Raw genomic sequence first — 25350 nt, 5'->3', positions numbered from 1 at the left:
AAAATAGGGTAAACAGAGTGAGAGACAAATAGAAGATGTGAGCATGAGAGAGAAAGGCAGAAAAGAACAAGATTTGCAATGCAATGGGTCTCGCATCTGCTTGAGATAAAGCTATTTGCATTGGAAATGCAAAACTAGACTTTTCTTGCCACATAAATTGGTCAACCCTGCCGCATAATTTGGTCTTCTCTGCCACAAAAGTTCCAACCATGGGAGAGCTTAAAAAGGCACTGAATGATGGGAGGGGTTCTTTCTTACAGTCTCTCCCAACCTAGAATGGTGAGCCAGAGATGCATAGACAGAAAAAGTGTGTTGTGCTGAACAGTTTGATGCTAGTCCTATTTTCCGAGGACCACCACTCAGCGAGATATGAGCAAAAATGTTTTGTAAAAGAAATGCCCCGCAAAGCATTATGGGGCAAGTTTCAAAGAGCAGAGAATGTTGTAGTATCTTGAATGTAATGCTCAGAACAGCCCCTAGAGGACAACATAATAAAAATAGCATTTGTAAGAAACATGGTCAATTATCCATACAGTCATCCCCTAGAGGGCATAACAACATGAAAACAAATGGCAGAACGTAATGCAGTGTAACCATATATGTAGCCCCTAGAGGGCCTAGTGCAATATTATTACAAACAAGGCTCTCAAAACACAAACTACTCCCGGGATGTAAAACGAAGGTTCCAACCATGAGAGAGCTTAAAAAGGCACTGAATGGTGGGAGAGGTTACTATTTTGGGGTCCTCCGCAACCCAGTGTGGGGACCCAGAGATGACCTAGACAGAAAGAGTGTGTTGTGCTGAATGGTTTGATGTAGTATCAGTTCTCCGCTGTGCCAGGAGAGCCGTTTTGAGGATTTCTGTGGGTTTTTTATGTGTTAAATGCTCCAGTTTGTATTTTTTTCAGCTGCTAACCTTGTTAAGTGGTAATCATGTAAAGCGCTCCTCAGATCAAGGTTGTGCTATATGTAAGTTCAATCCTCTGATTGGATTTGCGTTATATGAACCTTAAAAAAATTATTAAGTAAATTAAATAGAACTCCCCTCCAGCTCGCAGCCTTTGTGCGCAGACATCACAAAGAAACAGCGGCATGCCCAAAACAAAGAGGAGGAAGAAACAACAAATGGCCACGCAAAGCAAACGAAAAAAGAAGTGCACCCAGGCTACGGTACATGGCCGACTGTGCAATAATCCATGTAACAGGGTCAATCTCCAAGGCGGTAACAAAGCAGCCTCAAGGCGGACACACGTAAAGCATTTACCTACGAAATCAAGGGGAAGTAGGAAGGCAGGCCAAGGAATAAATTACAGTGAAGGGCATAAAATGGGCATGTTGCAAGCCCACAGATGTAGGTTACAAAATGTCAAGAAACAGCGCCTGTGTGCTGCCTCGGCTCGGCCTAAAAACGAAGTGGGTGAAATAACACAGGGGCTACATGTCCGCATTAATGTAGCTAGTGACACCTGTGGCTCTGGAGGCACGTGGCTGGTGGATCTGGACACCTGTGTGAGACCAACAACCAAGGCAAAGGAGGGGAAGGATGGGGAACCAGTGAAAGCAACCATGTGGGCCAGGTGACAGTGCCCACAGAGCAGAGTAGACCCGGTGTCTAATGGAGGGAAAGGTGGCAGTGTCCTGGGAGCTCAGCTGACGGAGCAGCATGGAAGCTGTAAGGACGGAAAGTGGTGCTCTGGAAGCTCACCTGACAGACTAACGTGGAAGTTGAAAGAAAATATGGCGGTGCCCCATGTGGAGCTAAGGTCACCAGATGACTCCACGTCACCAAGAACACAATGGTCCAGTTTGATCTTTAGGTTTTGATTTAATACAAATGATTGTTTTTGGGTATCTTAGTTCAACTGGATCCACTGAACTGAGGCTAGAATACAACCCCTAGAATGCATTAGATTGTTAAATGAAAACCCAGGACTGGAGCACAATGTACCTGGTGACGTTACCTGGAGTACAGAGGCTAGGTGCAGCATCAGACAGTAGGGGGAGGATGCTATCTTTTGACTTTTTGCATAGCACACCGCTGCTGTTCACACAACCACTTGCTGCTAACAGCTGCCTCAATTAGCAGAATGTTGACTGCCAGCAATACTTGTTGTCACGAAAGTGATTTCAAAACACACTTTATTTTTTTTTCAGCAAAGACCACTGAGCAAGCTGGGACGTGCAATTCCAAATATATATTAGGCAACGTGAAACTATAAATCTTAACATGACTAATGCTTGCGGTGACGGACTAAGTAAGAGTAGCTAAAAGTCACCCTCACCATGAAGGGCATGTCTGCTTAAGGGGTAAAAGAGGGGTGCTTTCAAACTTCCACAACTTCAGTCCTATGTATGTGGTTTCCTATTAGAATATCAAAGCTAAAAATATAATGCAGACAGAATATTGTGTCAAAAATATTGAGAATCAAAATATCATGACGGTACGTGCAAAATGTTAAGTACAGATTTACTATTCTGAACACTCCATCCAAGTACTGTGAATATATATATATATATTACCTAGTGGCGGTCACTAGTTAGAACCTAGTTTCTTTAGACAAATAGTTTTTTTTAATTGTCTATATCTTTGGCACCGGTTGAGAATCTTCACAAAACATGTTCCCCAATAATTTGCCAGCCACATTAGCTGCTGTCTGGAAAGTTTTGGGGTGCTCTGTCATGTGGGGCCAAGAAAAAGGGGGTTCCCCAAAACGCTTTTTTACTATTCATTTTTCCGTAGGTGTGTGTGTTAAAAAAAACATAGAAATGTACTGAAGAAAACAAAGGCTACAGGGAATTATAGTTCAGTTCTGAATGTACTCGTACAAAAGCACAGAAAATCAGCAGCTGTTTTTCTTTCAAGTAACTATAGCTCGGGCTCTAGGGTAACTATAACTTGCGCCTTCGCCATGCACTCCTAATTACCCCAAATTATGGAAGAAAAGACTGTGCATGGCAGGGGTTCGAGTTACAGTTACCTTAGGGTGCAAGTTATAGACACTTGAAAGCACTCGAACTATAACTGCTGAATTTCCATCCTTTTGTAAGAGTAAATGCAGAACCTAAGTGTAGCGTCCCTGTAACCTTTGTTTTTTCAGTGTGTATGTTTATATAGATATATATATATATATATATATATACACACACGTACATATTTACTGTCACAGTACATATATGTGGAGCTAAGTGTAGTAAAACTTTGCTTACCCATAGAACCCTTACCTATATAACAATATTTTTGTCTTTGATATTCTTGACACAATATTTTGTCCACACAATATTTTGATTTCAATATTTTGCCCAAACATCACGTATTTAAGGTGCCTTGTGATCCCAGTGTCAGGGTCTTACTACCCACTGATGGCGTATGTGGCTTTGTGTTTCTGTTTTTGAGCTCCCGTGTCCCAGCGCCATGGTCTGTGTATCCTCGGCACCGTGTGACCATCTTCCTGTCCCTTTGTGCCATGACCATGTCCTTCTGTTTTTACCCCAATGCGCTCTTCCAGTGTCAGTGTGTCCATGTCAGCAACTCCCTGCCTTGTCCCGGACAGCTTATTTAGCCAGAGACTTCACTCTTGCGTAAAAACCTAGACGCCATTTAAAGAGAGTAGTATTTGGTGCCTGTCTGTGCCTAAGTCAGACAGTCCAAGGGCCGGCACCAGTGATCCTGCTTTCTGGTCCCAATTTCTGACTGTCCATGTGTCAGTGTGTCCTGTCCCAGAGCCATTTCCCTGGCCCAGTCTTAGTAAGTTCCTTTCCCAACATGTGTCCCTATCCTGGCATGTCGTGTCCCTATCCTGGCATGTCGTGTCCCTATCCTGGCATGTCGCTGGCCCTATCCTGGCATGTCGCTGGCCCTATCCTGGCATGTCGTGTCCGTATCCTGGCATGTCGTGTCCGTATCCTGGCATGTCGTGTCCGTATCCTGGCATGTCGTGTCCCTATCCTGGCATGTCGCTGGCCCTGCTGCAGTGTGTTCTTATCCTAGTGTCAGGGATGTTCTTGGTCCAGCGTGTCACTGAAATAGTCAGCATGTCCCTGTCCCGCTGTTACTTCACTGCACGCTGTCCCAGTGTCTCCCTGTCCCTGGAATTCTCCTCCTGGGTCAGATTCCTAACACTGTCCTGGTGTTAGTGTCACTCAGCACCATTGTCAATGTTTCTCTATCAATGTGTCCCTTAGCACTGGTCAGTGCCCTTCAGGCCTAATGTCAGGGCTTCCCTGTCCCAGTACCAATGTCTCTCTGTTTAAGTATGTCTATTTCCCAGTGTCACTGTCTCTCTGTTTCCTTGTCAGTATGTCTCCCAGTACCAATGTCTCTCTGTTTAAGTATGTCTATTTCCCAGTGTCACTGTCTCTCTGTTTCCTTGTCAGTATGTCTCCCAGTGTCACTGTCTCTCTGTTTCCTTGTCAGTATGTCTCCCAGTGCCATTGCCTCGCAGTCTCAGTATGTCCATCCTCCCTCGTCACAGTCTCAGTGTGTTCTTGATTTTGCCACACTCTGGCCCAGTGTCAATGCCTCCTTGTCACTGTGTACTGGACACACTGAGCACGTAGGACCGTGCTCATCATGGGAAGATGATGGGACCGTGGCAACACCTGTGAAGCACGGCTAGCTCACTGAGGTCACCATGGTAAGTGAGGGGAAGATTGGGCGCTATTGCATCGAGCAGGCCAGGCCAGCACCACAGAGATGGGAGAGACAGCAGCACCAGTGGTGCTCGGTGGATCTTGGGGAACCGGCGCATTGAGAAGATGGGGAAGACTATGGCACACAGAGCTTTGTACAGCGCACACCCTGAGGACATGTATTTTGAGCTCCTCATATGTGATAAGTAAGAAAAAATGAGGAAAAGTGAAACAAAACAATTGCCTGAAATCACACAATTTAGGTAAGTGAAAAAGCTGGGATTTATCCCAGGTTTTTTGATTCACATTCTGCAATTCCAACACTGGATGTTTATGTAGTGCTTCCCCTACATTCCCTCACCCAAATCCCCCCAGCTTCCCTCAACTCCCACCCCGACCCATGACCTCCACCTTGCTGGCATCAGTGGGGCGTCGGTCAAATCACAGACCAAAGTTTGTGGCCCCTGGGAAAGTGTTTGCGAGGACCCGTGGAGTACATCAATCCCAAGGCCGCAAGGGGGCGCCCTTGGAGGAGAGCAAGCCAATGAAACGTGCAAAACTTGTCTTACCTCGCGCGCTTTCAGCATCTGGGCGCCCTTTGCTCCAGAACTGTGCTCTCCCCTGCTCTGCCGGCTGTCCTCTCCCGCTGACCCTCCTTTCCTCCTCCTCCCCACGCTCCAGCCCCTCCCCGTCGGATATTTCAAAAGTAAATCGGCAGAAACCCCTCCCCGCTGCAGACCCCTCCTGGGAGCCGGGAGCCTGGGTGGTTTGCTGTAACCATGCCAGCAGCCGGGGAGCTGTGGCAACGGAGGGCTCCGCCGGCCCTGGCGGGAGACAGCTCACACTGCACACAACAAACCGGGGGGCCCAGGGCAAGAGGGCTGCTTGTGACAAACAAACATTTCCAAGGAAAGGGGCGAGCCCGATATGTGCTTTATCACGGGCGCTACATCAGTGGGCGTGTAGGGGGGTTCTTGGGGTCTTTTGGGATATCTGGGATTACAGGGACAGGTTGTGGAGAGACGTTGTCACCAGGGGAGGTGTTCTTATGACAAGAGCTGACAGCATGCGTCCTCACAGGAGAATGGATTTACAACATGGATTCTTTCTATAACTACAGCCTGGCTGGGCCTGGGCAGAGGTTCTCCCATCAGGGGAATGTTTCTAGGAGCTGACTCACTCCCCAAGGAACAGGCTGGACCGGTGTGTGTGGGGTGGGGGGGTCCTTCGAGCATGGGAGTCTTTTAACATCCACACTTAATCCTGGGGCTGGGAACAGACGCTCCGTTTAGGGCAGGAGAGAATCTTTCACAAAAACACAATGTCTTATCAGTTCTTGGGTACACCGGGTCCTCTGATGTCAGAACCACCTTCCCCACGCCTCTTCAAGACGTTACAGATAAGACTTCTCAAATTGTATGGGTGCACAGTGTATGCGGGGGCGTATACCCCAAGAAATGCGGGAAGCGTTTGTTTCAAACCAGTGCTGACAACGCAGGTCTCTGACCTCCAAGAGTCTGCCCGAGTCACCTAAAGTCTCTCTGCGGTGACCTTGAATCTGTAAGATACACAGACGGGAACAAAAATGACACGAGTCTCGAAGATGTACATCTTCTCCCGGAGACAGATGCAAATATTGAGAATGTCAAGTGCATTCTGGGTTGGCCAATGACTGCACCCTAATTAACAATGAATCATCCCCTAAGTCCCTCCCTCTCGTGCTGACCCAAACTGCACATTTACCAACTTTGGCTGTCACCACCAGATGCCAGCAAATATTCCCAGGGTCGGGAGGGTCTCCCAGTATGGTGGCAAACTCTCCCTCCACCCATAAACAAGCATTGGCAGTGCCGATAGGCCGGACTTTACAAGAATGCTGCATGGAAATGAATACCATTGTAATTAATGTGTATTTTGTGGAAACAAAAAACTGTAGAATAATATTGGTGAAGGTTTACTGGTCAGGTGACAGTTGCACTATCAAGCCAGACCTAAAAATCCATGTAGACTGACTGCCCTCCTCCCATCTGTGCTCCTGCCAGAGAAAAACACCATCAATTATCTTGTTATCTAATACACTTTAATAGCATAACAATGTGCCCCTAAAAGTCCAACCTCAGGTTGTTGGATAAATAAACAAAGATCACAGTTGTGGAGGGCAAGCATTGTTTTGTGTAGGCACACAACTTCTGCCCAATCAAAACAAGCACTTCTGCCTCTCAACACACAGACAGAGCCAAAGCCCCTCTCTAGTAATGATAACTTAATTGCCAGGGACAATGCACTCCACGCACACGTTCAAGCGGGGACGACCCTCCCTGAGTTTAGCCCTGTCGAGGCCAAGACACTGAAGATCACCTGGGTAGGGGGGAGTATCACGCATTTACCGCATGTTGGTTACTAACACAGCACAGACACTTGATAAGCTCCGAGAGCGGTGGGAGCAGTGCGTGGGCCCGATGGACAACGAGGACTGGAGGGACGCCCGGATGGCCCTGAGAATGCTGACCTCCCGTCTCCGTGTGGTGCAAACCTATTTTCTCCACACGGCATTCCTCACCCCGACAGATTACATAGAGCGGGCCTTCGGCCTCAGGCGGACTGTCCCCGATGTGCAGGCCCTAATGCAGGCTTTTATCACATGGTATGGACATGCCCCCAATTTGCAACCTACTGGCTAGCAGTGGTGACAGAAGTTTCTAGAGTCCTACAGGTGGAGATCAAGCTCGCCCGTTGCCAATCCTATTGGGAGTCCTTGACGGGGTGGGGTCCAGCAGAGCAGATCGAGCTTTTGTGGGAATGACTTGTTTGGTGGCCATGAGGGACACTGCATCGAATTGGAAAGCAGAGACAGCTCCAGCAATGGCGAAGTGGCGCTGAGGGGTTGACTGGTGCGCCCAGCAGGAGAAACATGTTTATGAAGCGAAGGGCAGTCCCGCTAAACATGAGGGAGTGTGGGGGAAGTGGATGGAGTCCTGGGGGGGTGGAACCACAAGCGGGTCCTAGACAGGAGGATGTCGGGTGCGCCTTGCCCTTGAGTATCATAGTGATTGTTGACTGTATGCCTCTGTTATATGCTTTAAACCAGTGCAGTGCTCAGTGCAGTGCTCAGTCCGTGAAGCGTAACTGTGACCTGTTGGGTTCTATGTTGTTCAATAAAACTAATAAAACTGTTTGTAAAAAAATAAATAAAAATTGTCTGGGGACAGCTGCGCTGTCAAGCCAGACCATAGCCATGGACGAGACCAAAAAAAAAAACAGTGTCTGGTGGGAGGTGGGCAACTGCTAAGGAGCAAGGAGAGGCGGTGGTGAAGAGATGGGTGGGGGGATGAATGATCAACAGAGAGCAAGAGATATAGAAAAGGTACTGCTGAAGAGATAGAAAGGGAGAGCTGGGGAAGGGAGTAGTGTTCGAGCAGCTGCTGAGTGGAGAAGGGACATCCAGAGGTAGCAGGAGCTGCTGAGGAGGGTGAGAGAAGAAGCAGCCGGTGGAGGGGCTGCTGAGAAGAGGACAGAGGGGTACCAGGGACAGAGGGCATAAGCAGACATGCTGAGGAGAGATGGACAGAGGGGTACCTGGGAGAGAGGGAATAGCAAACATGCTGAGGAGAGATAAATAGAGGTGTAAAAGGGGGAGAGGGAATAAGCAGACATGCTGGGGAGAGATGGACAGAAGGGTACCAGGGAGAGAGGGTATAAGCAGACATGATGGACAGAGGGGTACCAGGGAGAGAGGGCATAAGCAGACATGCTGAGGAGAGGTGGACAGAGGGGGACCAGGGAGAAAGGGCATAAGCAGACATGCTGAGGAGAGGTGGACAGAGGGGGACCAGTGAGAGAGGGAATAAGCAGACATGCTGAGGAGAGAGTAGAGAGGGCACAAGCAGACATGCTGAGGAGAGGTGGACAGAGGGGGACCAGGGAGAAAGGGCATAAGCAGATATGCTGAGGAGAGAGTAGAGGGCATAAGCAGACATGCTGAGGAGAGGTGGACAGAGGGGGACCAGGGAGAGAGGGCATAAGCAGACATGCTGAGGAGAGAGTAGAGAGGGCATAAGCAGACATGCTGAGGAGAGGTGGACAGAGGGGGACCAGGGAGAGAGGGCATAAGCAGACATGCTGAGGAGAGGTGGACAGAGGGGTACCAGGGAGAGAGGGCATAAGCAGACATGCTGAGGAGAGAGTAGAGAGGGCATAAGCAGACATGCTGAGGAGAGGTGGACAGAGGGGGACCAGGGAGAGAGGGGATAAGCAGACATGCTGAGGAGAGGTGGACGGGGGGGACCAGGGACAGAGGGCATAAGCAGACATGCTGAGGAGGGGTGGACAGAGGGGGACCAGGGGGAGAGGGAATAAGCAGACATGCTGAGGAGAGAGTAGAGAGGGCATAAGCAGACATGCTGAGGAGAGGTGGACAGGGGGGGACCAGGGACAGAGGGCATAAGCAGACATGCTGAGGAGGGGTGGACAGAGGGGGACCAGGGGGAGAGGGAATAAGCAGACATGCTGAGGAGAGAGTAGAGAGGGCATAAGCAGACATGCTGAGGAGAGGTGGACAGGGGGGGACCAGGGACAGAGGGCATAAGCAGACATGCTGAGGAGGGGTGGACAGAGGGGGACCAGGGAGAGAGGGGATAAGCAGACATGCTGAGGAGAGGTGGGAGATACGAGAGCTGCTGAAAGAGGCATGGAGCAGGCAGGAGAGGGGCTTCAGTGGAAGAGCAGGAAGGTCTGAAGCAGGCGTACAGAGACACAAGTACAGAGGAGTGGGGGAAAGGCAGGGCGCAGAAACGGCAGGTTAGCATCGCAGATCGTCGTTAGTCCTGACAAAAAGAAAACCGAGGGAGTTTCTGCGTGGTTCGGTCCAAGCAGCAAAGCTCAGCAAGGCCCTCCCAAGCAAAATCCGAAGTGTAGAAGAGCACGTGACATTCACAGCAGAGGTGAAGCCCCTCTGTTTCCGAGATGACCCGGCGGGAACCACAAACCGCCGCCTGCACGAGAACAGCTCATGACGACCAACAGTGTGATGACAGACACCGGTAAAGGGCACCTTGTCCTCCACCCCAACAATCCAACTCCTGCACCCAGCAAGCACACCGCCGCCATGAGTGGCATGTAAGGACCAGTCCACTGGAACCAGGGCCAGGGGAATTAGGTGACTTTCCAAGTACAGCGTTTGTCACATAATCTAACATCTACGGTATAACATCCGGATTTTAACCCACAAAAAATGTTTTTAGCTCAAATCGGTCTGAAGTTACTAAAAACGCAGCAACATGCGTTGCAGCGCCGAGGTTGTTTCTTCAGAACGGTGGACTGGTCACATTTTTGTGGCCTATTGCTGTATCTGGGTGTTAAAATTATAATTAATCTTGTAATATTATCACAAAATGTGCAAAATTATGCCACGTAATTTGCCTTTTATTCCCGCATAATTCCAGAGACCACGACAATAGCTAAGCACTGGATCCCAGGGGCTGGATAGACATATGGTGGCCGTTGGAGAACTTTCCAGCCCACACCTGCAGGTCCCCAACAAGTTGTTTACGGAATTATTCGGCAATGTACAGGCCACAAACCATAGTGACAGACCTATAAAGGATGCCTTAACCCAGTCCATCCTGATATAGTCAGAATTTACATCTGGAATGAGAATGGGAAGTGATGGTGAATTTAATAATGGGACCTCGCACACTACAAACCGTAAACTGCGGGCCTATCTCTCAGACCCCTCACACCCGTCAGAGGGGCGCCCACAGACGAGAGCATCCCTGTGGACACTTACCTGTGACACGAAAACACGTCCCACATAATCTAAAAGCAAAGACAACACACTTCCAGCCACACGCCCGCCTGGGGTAGCGTGCTACCGTGTGAGGGAGGACTTCGGTGCCCCACGCGTGGGCGTATGGAGACTACAGGAGAAAGGAAACCTGTGGAAAAGGCAACTTACCGAGAGTAGGAACAGCGGAGGGAAACTCACAGGAGGGGAGCACAGGGTGTGCTGCTGAGAGGGGAGCAGGCCGCGGTGTCGAGGAAGGAGACGGAAAACTGAAGTGAAGCAGGGACTGCTGAGGAGAAACAGGTAGAACAGGAAGTGCCGGGGGAGAGCAGGCCGGTGACATGCCTAAGAGAGCCAGATGTTAGGCAAAGTGGGCAGAAGGCGAGCTGCAATGGAGAGAGCCTGGGGTGTGGGGAAGGGGGCAAGCAAGGATGCCTGAGGGGGACACCTAGGGAGGTGTGAGCCTGAGGGAGTAGGGACTGAGAGAGCGAGAAGGCAGGCATATACACGGCATCGAAAGGGCCCTCCCTGTCCCATCACATGTGCAGAATAGAGAACCGAGACCGAGAAATCCCCAGAGGGTAATTCAATGATAGCCCCGGGCAAAGGAAGGCACACTGACGCACGGGCTGATAGAGAAAAGAAACACCAGCAGACTTAGGATAAACAAAGAGGGCGTCACTTCCGTTCACACATATAAAAATGTGCAGTTAGATAAACCACATAAAAAAATGGCAGGCTGGGGCAGAGATTTAAACACAACTATTCCTGAAAACACAGGGCCAGAGGTTTGAATGATGGCCCTAAACCACACGTATATGTACAACACAAAGTATATTCATATCAAATCCTACCAAGGTGTGAGATTACAAGCTATATATGGGTGTTCAGACTTAGGTTGGGAATGCTGTGTCCGAATGGGGTGATATGATCCATATGGGGCCGCCCTCTATCCTCTGCAGACACGCTGGGAAAAATATCAACAAATACAGGAGACCTTACTAGGAGTATAGCGCTGAGAACCCCAGGAGAAGGCTCAGAGCATGTCAATGGTCACATTATTAACATGCACACTTCTAGCCGCTAGTTTATCAATAGCACAGGTTGGGGAAACACAGTTCGATAACGTGCATGGTGGGCAAAAATACCACATTCTGCAGGGCTGGGCCAAAGACGGTAAATGAAACAAAGCTGTGAAAAAGCAGAAAGGGCCCCCAGCCTGATCCGGGGCCCGAGGCCCAGCAGCTGGCGGCGGAATGCGGAGGGAACTTAACGAGCAGTAAATGAGCACATTCCTGCCTGTCTGTGGGCGCGTGGGAGCCCAGCAGCAGGCAGGCCGTGCACCGGCCTCTCTGTGCGGGGACACGTCCGCGGGGGAGGGATCGCAGGCAAGTATTTCACTTAATGTAGCGTTCTCGGAGCCCCTGCTGTCGGAACAGCTGCTGGGGGAGTGGGCACCTCGCCTTTCTGTCTCAGAGGGGGGCACCGGAACACGCTGCCAGGAAATTCGGGTACAAGATGTCAATTTTTAGGGCACACCCGTGCAAAAGGTACGAAGAGTTCGGTCTGGCAAAACGTGGGCCTTTTTTAAGATTACAATGTGTGTTTAATATAGCGCTTGAGGCTGAACATCTTGCAGCGGCGTCGGAAACTGAATGGTTCTCCTTGTACTGCCCAGAAGGGGATAAAGGTCTGAGGCAGCCCTACTGGGATTCAAACCCCGTGACCTCAAGTTGCACCCTGACTCTTGGTGTAGCGCCTAGGTTTAAGAACTCTGTGGCACTATATGAATGGGCAGGATGTGGGCACGTGCTTGTGCGCCGAAAACTGCGCCCCAAGAGTCGTCTGGAGCGCCACGAGGGCGTGGCAATGACATCTAACATCTGGGGGGTTACTCCCTTCTCTTTCTGGGTGGCAGCCTGAGTGCCATAGGCATGTGACGTCTGTCACAAACATTTACATAAAGTTGATCTCTGTTGTTCGTCGCCAATGTATGACGAGTCGTCGACGGATGTTTGAATTTCTATCAGACTTTTATCAAGTGACCATTTTGGCGTGTCGGGGGTCACCTTCCCACCTGGAATTCCCCGGACATGACATCAGTCTGACCAGTCTCCGGAAGTCCATGTCCTCTTGGCACCGGTCAGCCCCCCCACCGCCCGTGAGTAAATGCTCTCATGACCCGCAGGCCTGGTTTATTATTGACTAATTTTAAGCAGTTTTCCCGCACACACCTCCTTTCGGTTACTGTATGGTGCTTGGGTGAATCACTTCCAGGTTCCCAGCTTCCCTCAGCTCGAGGTTTTAAAGCTTCTCTTGGAGGAGACCGGAAATGAATCCCGTGGACGCGGCCAAATGTAAATATATGACAGGGGAGACCGGTGTCTGTAAGGGCCCTAAAAATAGACAGTGTCGTCACTGCTGCTTGAAGGGAGATGTGGTCTCCTCGGTTCCTGCTTACAACAATTTCCATTAAGGACAACCTGTCCTTAATCCCAGTTTGGCATTTAACCAACAATCGGGTGATTCTGAGGAAATCTAGCCGCCTCAAAATAATTTCAGTGTATACACGTGGGTAATGTAGGGTAAGCATAAGGGGTTGTGCAATGCGTGAAGTGAAAAAAATACCTCGTATCCCAACCCCCCCACAATAACTCTGGAAGCACCCTACAAACAGAATCTAAGTGGGGGGACCAAAACCTTCATCAGTGCTCCCAACTACTTCTTATGGCAGAGGCTATTATTTGCATTCTGTTTGAAGAACAAGGGACAAAGAAATTGACACCCGCCTGCCCTGCGGGCATCTCTTTACACACTGGTGTCCCAGTGTCACTGCACCGCCCCCCACAGCCCCTGGTCAATTCATCCCTGTGGATTCTGTAGCCAAGAGATCCGGGGGTTCCCGAAGGCCTGTCCTCGTGATCAATGCTTCCGTGTGTGCTCGGCCCAGTCTACCGAAGATTACACTGGATCACTTCTCCCACTTGTCAGAAACTTGTTACAAAGAGTAGACTGGATAAGGTCACTAGCTACGCCTGTTAGTCTCTCGGTGACTGAGAGGCGGATGTCAGCAAATTTGCAAATTTTCTGGAACTCAATCTCGGCTGATTTGAAATTCCACTTGACAAAGGTACAGCTCCACCACAGGAGGGTAGCCTCTGACCCAAGGTCAGCGCCCTGTGTTAGGAGCCACAGAATCGTGCTAATCTTGCAATGGAAACCAAGATCACGGGGGTTTTTTGGTCCCTGGTGGCGAGGGACCCGGGTGGTAGCTACGGAATAGTGGCGAGAGAGAGAGCAAGTAGCCGTCTTCTTCACCTAGCTCAGCTTCTGATCACGTGGGACTACAGAGAAGCTTCTGGTGGGACAGTATGAAAATCCAATGGGACTTAACAGGGACAGAGATTTTTAGGTGCAATTAGTGCTTTTTTTTTTTTTTTTAAATGGAGATAATGTGCCAGCCCCTTTCTCAGGAGGCCTCTCCAGCTTGCACAGCCCATTACCACTCCCAGTGGTGCCAAAGGCCAGACCCCCCCCATTACTAAGTATCACAATTCTGTAAGTGCAATAATTCCAGGCCCCGAAAGCTAGAAGAAAGGCCTGAGCATCAGGTATTGTACATTTTTAACGTATACTGAATTATTAAACAGTCTGTTGTTGCGCTGTTTTAAAAAATAGACAAACAGTGCCACCATGTGGTAGATTGTCATAAGTGCCGGTGGCGAGCACTGGCAAACACCAGGCTCAAATTAAACACTGGGTGCAAACGTCTCCTAGTTTGGGCACAATCTTGCACATGAACTGCTTAGTCCCAAAAACTGTTTAAAAAGCTGAGAATCTGAGCCGAAGAGAGATGAGCACATTTAGCTAAACACCCCTAGCTGAGGTCTGCAGTTACCAAACGTGAAACCCAGCAAGACCGGCTCAGCCCCACATCCTTCGGAGCTCGGTAAATTAAAAGCCATTAAAATGAATAATAGTAACGTATTCTTTATACGCAGAAGAGTTGTATGAAACGTTTTATAAAGTTATAATTTATCAAACTATGTTTGCCATCACCAGACACCCAACCTTACGGACACACTGTAAGCCTGGATTACTGCTTAGTATTTATTAATAAGCGTATTAAATGTAAAAGACAATATTGCAGTTTCATAAAAAAATACAATTAAGGTGTTTCCATATTCTCGCTCACAGGGCTGTCATACTTTAGCAATAATGTCCTCTTTTTGCAAAAACAATCGACAGCTTGCCTGGAACAAACAGAAATGTAGCTCTGGTGAGCAGCCATAGATGCTCTGGGCGTGTGAAAGTGAAGGCAGGGGGATGTGTGTACAAACCCTGTCTGTAGACATACGTTAGAAGCCCGCAGGGGGAGGCTTCACAGACCATACCCCCCAACACCTCTTTGCTGACAAGCCACTGACTCAGCTTACTTTCAAATTACAGCAGCCCTGGAAAGGCAGCCTTTGCAACCTACCCAAATGGATGTTGAAAAATAAATAGTGTGCTAACAAAGAGGGAGGTGTTGGTGAAATAAAGACAATTGCAAAAATTCCTAAAAGCAGCTCCTTTTTAAAAATAAAATAAAAAATTACAATATAAATGACACACACATATCTCATATATATATATATATATATATATATCGGGTGCACTGAAGTCCACTTCAGGTAAAGGCCTCCTTATGACTAGTTTCTAGACATTCCCAGGTCTTACTCTTAAATCTGTGGTGTGTGTACCTCACACTTCTACAAATAAATAGCCTAAAATAGGTTACAAAAACATTTTTCAATTGTGGAAAGTTGGCCAATGAACGTAGTCACTTGTAGATTTCCATTTGAGTAAACTAATCTACTCCTGTGGGTGGATAGTCCCGAATAACTGAACATACCCTCATACCAGCACTTTAGAGGGTACTTTCCAACAAACGTCACCACAGCAAAAGGTATGAGTGTTAGGGTTTTATTTAGAGTTTGATGGGTTGGGGCACCTCCCAAAATAATGGCTGCTGTCAGGTCTGGCTAATTATTACGATGGAAGGGACAATTACTCTTTCGGGCACATGCCCCTCTGTGCCACCCCCTAAGAAAGGCATTTACTCCTGTCAAGCGCAGGATTAAGTCCCTTTCCTGGAAGGGGGTGGATGGAATAGCCCTCAAACTGGCAGGGGTGTAGGTGGGGGAAAGGAGCTCTCTGCTAGTACATTTTAAAAACATGGTGAGAAAAAAAGTTAGTAACTCTCTGTGTACAATGATTGCAGATTTCAGCCAAAATACACATCAACTGTTTTGTAGGCGAAAAGGAAAATCACAGAAATTTTCCAGGAGTAAGCCTGGCAGAGCTTTCGAAATTCTGGAATTCCAGCATCTTTGCGCCTATAAAAGGCTCTAAGGGTCAGATGTAGCAAAGTTTTTTCCCCATTCTGTGTCTATGGGAAAAAGTGTTCCTACATATGGCCCTACATCTCTTGGTGCAGATTGACTCATGTCTTTTTAAGATTGAGGCCCTTGGGGTACATGCATTCCAAAATCGGTGACAGTGTCCCCAGAAGATAGGATACATCAGGCGCATTCAAACCCTGAGACACAAATGTGCACAAAAATATAAAAACAAATACTAAGCACATGCAATTACAGAGAACTGCACTGACACCGTCACATACAAACACAGAAATCTACTGTATGCTTTCCATAAAGGCACAGAAACCCGTCCCATGCAGGCTTACCAGCACACATGCATACACTGGCACGAGTATCATAGGTACACAAATCCACAGTTTCACAATGTGTACTTTTATAAATACACATACTGATTCCCAGTTACAGAGGGGAACAAAATTGTGCATTTCTGGAGGTAAACACACCACACAGTTACATATGCAGCTGTATATACATGCACACACACAGATACACATGCAAATGTATTATCAATGCACATACACACACACACACAGAGATAAGGGAGAAGCTTTATAGCAGGACCAGCACAACTGAGAAAAGGGTGGCAGCAAACACAATGTATGTAGAAAACTTGGACGTGCTGCGGTGTGAACTAATATCGTGGTGCCATATGTGCACTAGAGTGGTGCACTGGTCTATGTAGATAAGGAAATAAACAGGCCACACTGGTGCACACAAAAATGCACTGCAAACACATGAACACACTTGAATACACACATAAAAAACAGGCAGCTGCACATGCTCAGCAACCAGTGGTGCATTGTCACCGACGTGTAGAATCACACAGACACATAAAACTAACTTGCAGCCACATAAAACACACGAATCGACTCAGGTACGGCAACACACTCAAACAACAGACTCGTACACTGAGATCTGATCCGATCTGCTTGTGTCCACGGAAGACGCCTGGTGTGTGGGAGGGGAGGCTGCTATTCCATAACCTGGATGCACTGATGGAAAATGCTTATCTGAGGTTGAATTTCCAAATTCGCTCTGTTGGTGACTGGGGCAGTGGTTCCGAGTGCGCTTGTGGTCGCTCAGCTTGCGCAGGAGCGATGGTTACACACACACACACGTAAAAAGCGGGCGTGCATCCATACAAACAATGTACACAGATGGAAAGCACGAAACACACAGAACACGCGTGCAACTCACTAAAATACTTGTACCCACAGGAAGAGACAGATAAAAAAGCAGTTAGTGCGCCACAGATCTGCACACATACCGAGGTGACGCGCTTCTGGCACTGAACGATCACGGATCAGCAAACCCGGGCACCCAGAGTGCGCCTGAGAGGTACACAGGTGGGCGCTGTGCGGAGGCGCTCACCTGCTCCGTGCACCCGGATCCGCTCCCAGCGCTGCCCCCGACGCACCCTCTGTGTCCACGGCCGGCTCACCTCCCGTCTCCAGCCGCCAGCTCCAGAGAAACTTTCCCCAAGTTTGGGGTCCGAGTTATACTTTCTCCCGCGCGACGTCACCAGGGCTCCAGCCCCTGCCCCTCTCCCAGCCACACAGCAGGCAGCTTCTGTACGTCTGAGTGTGTTTCAGGAGGTGTCGTGATCCCGGGCAGGCCGCGCCCCCCAGCGGACGCTGGGTCACATGGCACGCAGGTACACAAGTACACGGGCCACTGTGTGCACTGTACAGCGCCACGACGTGACTCCCGGCAGAAAACCACGTATTTTCCGCAGATTTGATGATGTGTACACGTCACACTGCACACAAGACCAAGACATCATGAACAAGCGGGCAATGCCTTTCCAATAGATGACTTCATCGCCCCATGCGCTCGGCCCCATTAAAACACACCCAGCGGGTGTTAACACTGCCCCTCTAGTGGCCGTGCCAGCGAGCTCTGATACTGTCCGGTGGGAAGAAAACACTTCTGCTGAGAGGCAAGAACCCGCGCGCTCCCACTGTGAGACCTGCCCAGAATTGAGTACCGGTACTGCCCTTTTAAAGTATAGCAATCCTGCCCAGACGTGAGTGCCTGTAATGTCCTTTTAAAGTATAGCAATCCTGCCCAGAAGTGAGTACTGGTACTGCCCTTTTAAAGCAATCCTGCCCAGAAGTGATCGCCGGTACTGTCCTTTTAAAGTATAGCGTCCTGCCCAGAAGTGAGTGAGTACCGGTACTGCCCTTTTAAAGTATAGTATACCTGTCCAGAAATGAGCGCCGGTACTGTCCTTTTAAAGTATAGCATTCCCTGTACTGCCATTTTAAAGTATAGCATTCCTGTCTAGAAGTGAGCGCTGGTACTCTTCTTTTAAAATATAGCATTCCTGCCCAGAAATGAGTGATTACCGGTACTGTCCTTTTAAAGTATAGCATTCCTGTCCAGAAGAAGGTGCCTGTTTTGTCCTTTAAGTATAGCCTGCCCAGAAGTGAGCGATGATACTCTCCTTTTAAAATATAGCAATCATGTCCAGAAATAGGTCCTCTACAGTCCTTTTACATTACAGTATTCATGTCCAGAAGTGGGTCCGCTACTGTCCTTTTAAATTATAACATTCCTGTCCAGAAGTGAGCACCGGTACTGTCTATTTAAAGTATAGCCTTCCTGGCCAGAAGTGAGTGCTGGTACTGTCCTTTAAAGTATAGCATTCCTGCCCAGAAGTGAGTGAGTACCAGTACTGCCCTTTTGAAGTAAAGCAATTCTGCCCAGAAGTGAGCGGTGGTACTGTCCTTTTAAAGTATAGCATTCCTGCCCAGAAGTGAGTACCGGTACTGTCCTTTTAAAGTATAGCATTCCTGGCCAGAAGCGAGTGACTACCGGTACTGCCCTTTTTGAAGTATAGCATTCCTCCCCAGAAGTGAGTGCCTGTACTATCATTTTAAAGTCTAGCATTCCTGCCCAGAAGTGAGCACCGGTACAGTCCTTTTACAGTATAGCATTCCTGTCCAGAGGTGGTTGCAGGTACTGTCCTTTTCAAGTGTAGCATTTCTGTTCAGAAGTGACTACTGCTACTGTCCTTTTAAAGTATAGCAGTCGAGAGAAGAGAGTGCCAGTACTGTCCATCAAAAGTATACCAGTCCTGCCCAGAGTAAGCACTGGAACTGTCCCATCAAATGGAAAGCAGCCCTGTCCAAAAGCAAGTGCCAGTTCTGTCCTAATAGTGCTGGTATTGTCCCATCAAAAGTATAACAGTTCTGACGAGAAGCGAGTGCTGGTACTGTCTCATCAAAAGTATAGCAGTCCAGGCGAGAAGCAATTGCCAGTAATATCCCATCAGAAGTACACCAGTCCTCGCAGGACGTGAGTGCTTGTACTACCTCCTCAAAAGATTAGCTGTTCTTTTGAGAAGCGAGTGCTGGTACTGTCTCATAAAAAGTAGCAGTCCTCCTGAGAAGTAAAGAAGGTACTGTCTTATTAAGTGTAAAGCAGACTGGTTGTGAAGTGAGGTACTGTTTCCTTAAAAGTATAGCAGTCCATTCGAGAAGTGAGGTGCTGTCTCATTAAAAGTAGCAGTTCTCCTGAGAAACAAATGAGGTACTGTCTCATTAACATTAGCAATCCACCTGAGAAGCAAGTGAGGTACTGCCTTATTAAAAGTATAGCAGTGTGGCTGTGAAGTGAAGTACTGTCAATACTTTTAATTAGTCTTCTCAGGAGGACTCATTAGAAGTCCAGCAGTCCAGCTGTGAAGTGGGGTACTGTCTCATTAAAAGTAGCAGTCCTCCTAAGAAGCAACTAAAGTACTGTGTTATTAAAAGTATAGCAGTCCTGCTTTGAAGTGAGTGAGATACCATTTCACTGAAAATATAGCTGCCCGGCTGCAACATGCATGAGGTACTGTCTCATTCAATCAATCAATCAATCTGGATTTATTCGAACAGCCAGGTTTTGAGCCATTTGGAATTCCGAAAGTGAGGTGATGGCCCGGAGATGTGTGATGAGGTTGTTCCAGGTTTTTGCTGCGATGTGAGAGAAGGAGCATCCTCCACCTCTGGGTTGGTAGATACAGGGAGTACGGGCAAATGTAAAAGTATAAAAGGCCTACTGAAAAGTGTATGTGGTATTGTCTCAAAAATGGAGCTGCCCAGCTGAGAAGCAAGTGCTTGTTCTGTCTCAATTTAGTTCAGCTGAGAAACAAGGGCTGAGCAGCATGAGTTAGTACTGTCTCATTAAATGTGTAACACCCCCCTGAGATGAGACTGCTGGTACAGTCTTGTTGCCTCATTGTAGTTCAGCTGGCAAGGAAGCACAGGTATACAGTAAGCAGCCCTGCTTGAAATGTCAGTGAGGGCACTGTCCTACTGAAGGTATGATACAACTGCTGAGACATGAGAGTTGGTGCTCTTCCATGAAAAGAACAGCAGTCCTGACGAGAAGTAGCTCGTCTAAGGTGAGTACTGGTACTCTCACTTCTCTCTGAGAAGTGAGTGCCAATACTGCCCCATTAAATGTATAGAAGCCCTACTGAGAAGTGAGCCCTGCCACTGTCCTATTAAACGTAAAACAGCAGTGCTTACTTTGTAAATAAATGAGTGCTGGTGCCCAAAGCTCTGCTCAGAAGCCCACTGTCAGTGCGCCAAATACCAAGGCTGGTGGTCCTAATTCCACTTCCTCTTTAACACAGTACCAGATACTCCCTGCCCATTTATCTCACTCTTGCAGGGTCCTGCTCTCTCCCTTTGTGACGGTTTTTCCATCCTTGTCTTCCTCCATCTTTACAATCTGTGTTTTTTTCCCTCTCTTCCTATGGAAAATGTCTAATGTGGAAAAATAGTTTCCCAACAATAAGTGACAGTCGTTCCCACTGTAACCACTGACTCAAATTAAGCATTGTATACCAAGCCTGATAAAAAAAGTTCTGGTCCTGTCCCGTAAAGAGAACTGTGTTTCTGCAAATTACAACTCTGCGTAGTTGCCTTAAGAGAAATTCTGGTACTGTCCTATTCAAAGTATAGCACCCAGATTTAGAAGCACTGGCATTGTGACTGACGTTTTGACACTGTGACTGCACGCAGGGCCCGTCTTAAACGTATAGCAACCCTACTGAGAAGCCAATGGTACTGTGCCTTCATCAATCTATTAGCAGGGCTAAGAACTGAGTGTTGATACTGTCCTGCTAAAAGTATAGGAGCCCTGCGGAAATGAGACTGCACCAACTGTCCCATTAAAAGCACAGCAGACTTAAAGAGAGGTGACGGATGGTACTGTCCTGGTAAAGGTGTAGCAGCCATACTGAGAAGCAAGAACTGGGACTGTCCCATTAAAGTATATCAGCACTTCTGAGAACTGAGTGCTGATACTGCCCTGTTGAAATTATAGGAGCCCTGCTGATAAGATTAGCAGTGGCTATAACTGTCCCATTAAAAGCACAGCAGCCCTCAACAGAAGCAAGTGTTGGTACTGTCCAGATAAAGTGATAGCAGCCAATGTAGCTGATGTGAGCAATGGCTTACTTTACACGAAGAAATTGATGAGGGGATTTAAGAGGGTATTTTAAGCCCAACCACGAACATTGCCAGTTCATGTAATTATCAACTTCCTCGAGGCTGCAATATCCCTTTTTACTAGAGTCAAGACGGTCTTTTATTCAGCTTTTGGGAAGTTGTTTTAGAAGTTAATTAAGGCCAGCGCCTGTTTTGCTGACGTTTCAACAAAAACGATGTAATGTTAGGGTTGCGGAGCCAGCATAGTTATACTAGCTGCTCTCACGGTGTTAGACATGTAAGTACAGATTCCCCCCAGGATTTGGTATTTCTATAGGGGGGGATTTCAATACAGAAGTTTGCACTAGGGCTTCAGAAAAGGCCTGCGGTTTAAGCGAACGGGGGAACGCTGGGCACTCACACTTTATACACACTAACTGTGGGGAACAACTGAATGATCTTATATTCAATATTGACCTTGCATTCTGCAACAAGATTTTCTGCCCGCCAATCCCATTCACACCGACGTTCAATGGGCATTGGAAAAACTCAGTGATAGATTACATACTGGTCACAAACAGACACGCCGCAAGGGTTGGAAATTTCATCACCCCTACAACAGCATGCAGTGACCATTTCCCCTGACCACAGACCTTGATATGGCATCAAGAGATTTTCTTACTCCAAGCGCCACATCCTAATTATTGTACGCTGCGAGCTATGGACATTAATAGGCTGAACGGGTACACCTTGCGCTGGTCAAAGATTTATCCCCAAGAGTTTCTAAAAAAGTTGATCTGTGGTTGCAAGCAGGCTTTTGAAAGCTGTCTAAACCTGGGATCTGACCCCGAGGATATTATTGGGAGTTTCCAAAAGATTGCTCGGTACGTTGAGGACTAGTAATTACAGGTAAGGACAGGAGCAGCAACAACAGGACGAGAGGGTGGTTTCATAAACATTGTACCAGGCCCATAGAACACTAAAACTGGCACTCCAAAATTGACCATGCTGTGTAAATGAAGTCAGGGCGGCTAGGAAACACTACAAGCGTATTTTAACACAGAAAACAGCTTTAAAAGAACATCTATGAGAGAAACTGCATGATGCAAATACAAGTAAAGACTGGCAGCTTTTTGGCAGGCCATTAATTCACCCTACCTCCAGCCTTATACCGGTCCACTCCTTGAAACAGCCATTAGTGAGGGAGGCTGGATTAGTCACTTTTCTAATATTTACTCCAATCCTACTAACAGGTCAGGGCTGCTATGTCTGATAGCGATCTTCCCCCCGCTACCTTCCCTATCAAGCTGGCATTCAACCTGGATGAGATCATGGCTGCCTTGAATGCAAGGCGCCGGGACCGGACTTCATCTCTGTAGATCTGTTTAAAGCCAACAAGACCCTATGGGGGCCTCTGCTTACTCAAGTCCTGATTGTGTGTTGCCAAGTTAGCCTAGTGAAATGCTGGAGGGAATCAATCATAGTCTCAATCTTCAAAAAGGGAGATAGACATAGTCCAACTTGCAATCGTCCTATCTCTCTCCTAGACTCGATGCTAAAAATTGGCAGGCCGCGTTATCTTGAACAGACTACAGGAATGGGCCCAGGACAAGAATGTTTTATCGGACTTACAGTACGGGTTCCGGGAGGGAGTAGGCACTGTGCAACAGAGTCTAAACCTAAGCATGCTGATCGAGAAATACACCACTATCAAACAAGGGAGATTGTACCTAGTTTTTGTTGATTTAACTGCTACCTTTGACTGAGTAATTCAAAGCAAATTGTGGGCTATCATGGGGAACATGGGTGTGGACCTGCGGATCATACAATTTCTAAGGAGAACATATCATGGATGCAGTGCCAGCGTGTGATACGGACTCAAGAGTGAATGTACCCAGCCATTTGGAAAGGAGAGGGGTGTAAGGCAGGGTTGTGTTCTGGCACCCTTTCTCTTCTCCCTATACATTCATAGTCTGGGTAACGTTTTATCTGCTAACTGTAACAACCTGCCCCAAATAGGTTCCCAGCCTGTCCCCCCCCTTTTATATGCTGATGATGTGGTCCTAATGGCCCAAACTCCCTTGCACTGCAACAGTTACTAACATGCTTTTGTTAACTAGTAGCCCCAGTTATCCATATACGACACAAAACAAGACTTTTGCTATGAGGTGTGGGAAAGTGTTACCATAAACTCCCAGTCTCATGATAAAAGACACCAGAATAGATTATGTTACGTCCTTTTCCTACCTGGGGATCATATTTGACGTAAAAGGGATGTGGCAAGTGGCAATTAGAACCAGAGGGCTACACTTGCAGAAAACTATTGCAGCCATACGCAATTTTGTTTGCAAGGTTGGTAAGAAACCCCCAAGGGAGATACTAACAGTGTATAAGGCCAAATGTATGTCACGGGGCTGGTCTTTAGGGGCATGTAAACAATGTCTCCCTACAGTTGATAGAGAACGCCTTCCTGAAGTATCTTCTCTCTCTCCCACAGAGTAGTCCATCACACGTATGTCACTCAGAATTAGGGGTCCTGCTAATTTTAAACCTAATCAAAACCCAACCGATTTTGCTATGGCACAAGATATGGACTTCTGAGTACACAAAGCTGAACCAAGAGATTATACTGGATTGCCTTAGGTCCTCTAATGTAAGAAAAGTAAAATGGTTGGGCTACGCAATTTTTTTTATGAGTGATCTAGGACACCCAGACTACTGCTATAAGCCAGAAACACTACGAGCTGTCACTAGAAAAAAACCTAAAGAAAGACTGCTTGTCACATCTAGAGGAACTAAGTCTAACCGCTGAACTGCTTAAGCAAAGTGTTCTTAAAAACCAGTTGATCTTAACCTCACCTGGGATGCAACTATAGCTAAAGGAGGTGAGCAACTAACAGCAAAGATTCGTTTTGACCATGTTTAGGCTAGATGTTTTCCATCACTTGGTGAGTTTTCTAACCATAAACGACTGGTCGAGGCCTATAGCCAAATGCCCATGTGACACAGCCACTGAGCAAAGTTCTTTCCATACGATTCTATTCTGTACATTGTACAACTTACCAGAAAAGATACTATTGCTGCCATTATTGAGATCCTTGAACTTGAAACAATTTCGACCAGCTTATGTGTTCCTACAGTCTTTACCAACCGTATATATCTGTAAAATCATGTCTAAATTCCTATGGGCTATCCTTAGACACAGAAAAATGATACATTCTGCTAGCGACTGAGAAGTAAATTCAATAACTATTGCCATATGCAACCTGCTGGATGATTCTTAAACTTTTTAACTGTTTTATTCCTTGCATTTTTTTCTTTGTATGATATTATTCTGAACAATTAATGTATATATGTATATACATATATATTTTATTTTCCTTTTAATAATTTTTCACACAATTTTTAATTTCAAAACCCTGTATTTCACAGTTTTATTTTGTCCCAACATCATCCATTGTACCGGATTCTTAATGTTTTACTTATATGTTTGGCTTGTGGTTAATGTATTGACTTTGTTTTTCTGTATGTATGCTTTGATGGCAACCCTCTGTTGAATAAAGCTTATTTGATTTAGTGGTTTACTTATCAACTTTACTGCCTGTGTTTACCTATTGTACCACTGATACATTGTATCGTTTGATGTTTTGCAAAAACAAAAGATATCAAAGACAGTTTTTTTGTTTTTTTGTTTTTTTTAAGCAATCCAATGAGTGCTTACACTGTTCCATTAAATGTACAGCAGAGTATGAGGCCTCTTCTCTGAGTCATTGGGCAGTCACTGGACACTAGGCAGTATGCCTGGAGTGTCAGGTCATTTTCCACTGGTATCCGATGTCTCCATGTGCAGCTGGACTACAACTGGATAGCTAGAATTCTCTTTTCATACATTTGACTCTCCAAGTGTACTGAGGGTGAACAGTGAAGGTTCTTCAAGTATTGCTGAACAGTTAGGGTCACAGAAACTGTATAACACAAGTAATTACACCTAATAATTTCAATTCTCAATCAAGGTGCCTGTGTGAACAGGAAGTATGGCCTGATTTAGGGATTGCTACATGGAATACTGGTAGACAGGTGGCAGGGTACTTTT

At 47.1% G+C, this 25350-nt stretch overlaps 1 protein-coding gene across 6 annotated transcripts in view; it reads right to left on the bottom strand.

Moving 5' to 3' along the window:
- Positions 1–17638, bottom strand: part of LOC138268737 (low density lipoprotein receptor adapter protein 1-B-like) — a 55571-nt gene extending 37933 nt beyond the window's left edge. The window contains exon 1 of one of the 6 annotated variants that reach the window (XM_069218714.1): positions 17102–17638. The gene's annotated coding sequence lies outside the window, so the exon portion shown is untranslated. Of the gene's footprint in view, positions 1–5198; positions 5301–10582; positions 10761–17101 lie in introns of those variants that run through there. The other 5 variants (XM_069218708.1, XM_069218709.1, XM_069218712.1 and 2 more) reach the window with 5 other exon arrangements.
- Between the last annotated feature and the right edge of the window lie 7712 nt (positions 17639–25350).

Source organism: Pleurodeles waltl, chromosome 12 (assembly GCF_031143425.1).
Source record: "Pleurodeles waltl isolate 20211129_DDA chromosome 12, aPleWal1.hap1.20221129, whole genome shotgun sequence".
NCBI classification, from domain to species: Eukaryota; Metazoa; Chordata; class Amphibia; order Caudata; family Salamandridae; genus Pleurodeles; species Pleurodeles waltl.
This window is presented reverse-complemented; position numbering and strand designations above follow the sequence as displayed.